Below are 4,054 nucleotides of genomic sequence, written 5' to 3'. Positions count from 1 at the left end.
TTCTTAGCTGTGTGTAGTGCCCCCTTCCACCATAATCCTCGATAATATTGTAGCGGTGCTTAGGCGAAGCCCTGCGACGGTAGTACATCAAGATCGTCACCACGCCGTCGTGCTGACGGAACTTTTCCCCAACACTTTGCTGGATCGGAGTCCAGGGATCATCATCGAGCTGAACGTGTGCTAGAACTCGGAGGTGCCGTAGTTTCGGTGCTTGATCAGTCGGGCCGTGAAGATGTACGACTACATCAACCGCGTTGTGCTAACGCTTCCGCTGTCGGTCTACAAGGGTACGTAGATCACACTCTCCCCTCTCGTTGCTATGCATCACGATGATCTTGCGTGTGCGTAGGAATTTTTTTGAAATTACTACGTTCCCCAACAATTATATGGCTAATGTTAGAGGTGAACTTAAACTCGTTAGCAAACATGCTTCTATGGTTACCACTCAAGTAGAACAAGTACTTAAATCTCAAAATGATTTGCTCAATGAAATGAATAGTAAGAAAAATGATTATGTTGTTCGAGTGGCTACTAGAACTGTTAGAATGACTCAGGAACCTTTGTATCATGAAGGCCACCCTAAGAGAATTGAGTAAGATTCTCAGAGAAATAATATTGATGCACCTAGTTCTTCTAAAAGGAACAAAAAGAAAAATGACAGGACTTTGCAAAATTCTAGTGAACCTATTGCTGAACCACCTGAAAATCCCAATGATATCTCTATGTCTGATGCTAAAACACAATCTGGTAATGAACATGAACCTAGTGAAAATGTTCATGATGATGTTCATGATGATGCTCAACCTAGTAATGATAATGATGTAGAGATTGGACCTGCTGTTGATCTTGATAACCCACAATCAAAGAATCAACGTTATGATAAGAGAGACTTTTTTGCTAGGAAACATGGTAAAGAAAGAGAACCATGGGTTCAGAAACCCATGCCTTTTCCTCCCAAACCATCCAAGAAAAAGGATGATGAGGATTTTGAGCGCTTTGCCGAAATGATTAGACCTATCTTTCTGTGTATGCGATTAACTGATATGCTCAAAATGAATCCCTATGCTAAGTATATGAAAGAAATTGTTACTAATAAGAGAAAGATACCGGAAGCTGAAATTTCCACCATGCTTGCTAATTATACTTTTAAGGGTGGAATACCAAAGAAACTTGGAGATCCAGGAGTACCTACTATACCATGCTCCATTAAAAGAAATTATGTTAAAACTGCTTTATGTGATCTTGGGGCCGGTGTTAGTGTTATGCCTCTCTCTTTATATCGTAGACTTGATTTGAATAAGTTGACACCTACTGAAATATCTTTGCAAATGGCTGATAAATCAACTGCTATACCTATTGGTATTTGTGAGGATGTGCCTGTTGTGGTTGCAAACATTACTATTTTAACAGACTTTGTTATTCTTGATATTCCCGAGGACGATAGTATGTCTATTATTCTTGGAAGACCGTTTTGAAATACTGCAGGTGCTGTTATTGATTGCAACAAAGGCAATGTCACTTTTCATGTTAATGGTAATGAGCATACGATGCACTTTCCGAGGAAACAACCTCAAGTTCATAGTATCAACTATATTGGAAAAATTCCATCGATTATATTTGGAGGTTTTGAATTTCCTCTTCCTACCGTCAAGAAGAAATATGATATTCTTATTATTGGGGATGTGCATATCCCCGTTGAGGTAACATAGTGTTATTCGAAATTTCTCCGGTTTCATGTTATTCGGAATGAGTTTGTTAACAAGACCTGATCAACCTTGTTAGTGGATTCCTTTTTGATGAGCATGAGATGGATGAAACTAGAAGGCACAACCTTCTGTACCCTCTTTCTATTTTCTGTTATTTAGTTGAAATAAAGTAAAAATAGTATTTTTCTGTCTGTTTTCTGATTTATCTGTGCAATATAAAAATACCCCAAAAATAAAAGTTCTCCAAATGCCCTGAAAATGAAATTTGATTTTTTCTAGAATCTTTGAGGATTTATGGAACTGAGAACACAGCAGGGGGGTCAACCACCTAGCCACGAGGGTGGAGGGCGCGCCCTACCCCCCAGGGCGCGCCCCCCTGCCTCGTGGGCCCATGGTGGCCCTCCTCCACTTATTCCTGCACCCATCCACTTCTTCTTCCTCCCACAAACACGAATATCTAGCTCAAGCACGAGTTCTAGCTCACTTTGCTGTGATTTTCGATCTCCTTGCTCAAAGCACCTCTCACAAAACTGCTTGGGGAGATTGTTCCTTGGTATGTAACTCCTCCATTGGTCCAATTAGTTTTTGCTCTAGTGCTTTATTCATTGCAATTTTTTGCTGCCTAGGTGACCATGTTCTTGAGCTTGCGTGTCAAATTTATATGGTTCCAAGTAGTTCTAATGCATGATATATCCTCTAGGCACTTGTAGGAGTAGTTGCTATCAATTTTATTGAGCTTGGTTCACTTTTGTTTGAAGTTACTAAAAATTTCAGAAATTTTTCAGAGGAAGAAATATGTTTAGGAAAATGTTCCAAGGTGGTTCTTCAAGGAAGCAAGGACCCAGGCTTGCAATGCGTGACGCTGATGAGGAGCCACCAAGGGATGCTCCAGTGCGTCCTTGTGAATGGCCTTCAGAAAATTTTATGGATCGAGCGGGAATCAAAGAGGAGTTTAACGCATATTTGCGTAACACCGATCTTGTGAGCTTTAAGGCAGACAAATGCCCCCAGTACCATCATCTCACTAGCTCATTTGTGAGGAGGTTTGAATTTTCATCTTCACGTAATTCTCCAACTGTCATGTTTGATCTTTATGAAAAATCTTATACCATGGACTTAGAGAATTTTCATCTTCACGTAATTTTACTTAGATGATGTATTACGAAACGAGTAAAGAGACTTGCCGGTAATGAGATTGAACTAGGTATTAAGATACCGACGATCGAATCTCGGGCAAGTAACATACCGATGATAAAGGGAACAACGTATGTTGTTATGCGGTCTGACCGATAAAGATCTTCGTAGAATATGTAGGAGCCAATATGAGCATCCAGGTTCCGCTATTGGTTATTGACCGGAGACGTGTCTCGGTCATGTCCACATTGTTCTCGAACCCGTAGGGTCCGCACGCTTAAGGTTTCGATGACAGTTATATTATGAGTTTATGAGTTTTGATGTACCAAAGTTAGTTCGGAGTCCCGGATGTGATCACGGACATGAAGAGGAGTCTCGAAATGGTCGAGACATAAAGATTGATATATCGGACGGCTATATTCGGACACCGGAAGTGTTCCGGGTGATTTCGGAGAAAACCGGAGAGCCGGAGTGTTACCGGAACCCCCCCCCCCCGGGAGAAGTAATGGGCCATATGGGCCTTAGTGGAGAGAGAGAGGGGCAGCCAGGGTGGGCCGCGCGCCTCCCCCTGGTCCGAATTGGACTAGGAGAGGGGGGCGGCGCCCCCCTTTCCTTCTCCCTCCCCACTTCTTTCCCCCTCCTAGTAGGAGTCCTACTCCTACTAGGAGGAGGAGGACTCCTTGGCGCGCCATAGGGGCCGGCCGGCCTCCTCCCCTTGATCCTTTATATACGGGGGCAGGGGGCACCCCTAGACACAAGTTGATCCACGTGATCATATTCTTAGCCGTGTGCGGTGCCCCCTTCCACCATAATCCTCGATAATATTGTAGCGGTGCTTAGGCGAAGCCCTGCGACGGTAGTACATCAAGATCGTCACCACGCCGTCATGCTGACGGAACTTTTCCCCGACACTTTGCTGGATCGGAGTCCGGGGATCGTCATCGAGCTGAGCGTGTGCTAGAACTCGGAGGTGTTGTAGTTTCGGTGCTTGATCGGTCGGGCCGTGAAGACGTACGACTACATCAACCGCGTTGTGCTAACACTTCCGCTGTCGGTCTACAAGGGTATGTAGATCACACTCTCCCCTCTTGTTGCTATGCATCACCATGATCTTGCGTGTGCGTAGGAATTTTTTTGAAATTACTACGTTCCCCAACAATTATATGGATAATGTTAGAGGTGAACTTAAACTCGTTAACAAACATGCTTCTATG

This window comes from Triticum aestivum, chromosome 2A (assembly GCF_018294505.1).
Source record: "Triticum aestivum cultivar Chinese Spring chromosome 2A, IWGSC CS RefSeq v2.1, whole genome shotgun sequence".
Lineage (NCBI taxonomy): Eukaryota > Viridiplantae > Streptophyta > Magnoliopsida > Poales > Poaceae > Triticum > Triticum aestivum.
Note: the sequence above shows the minus strand (reverse complement) of the source record.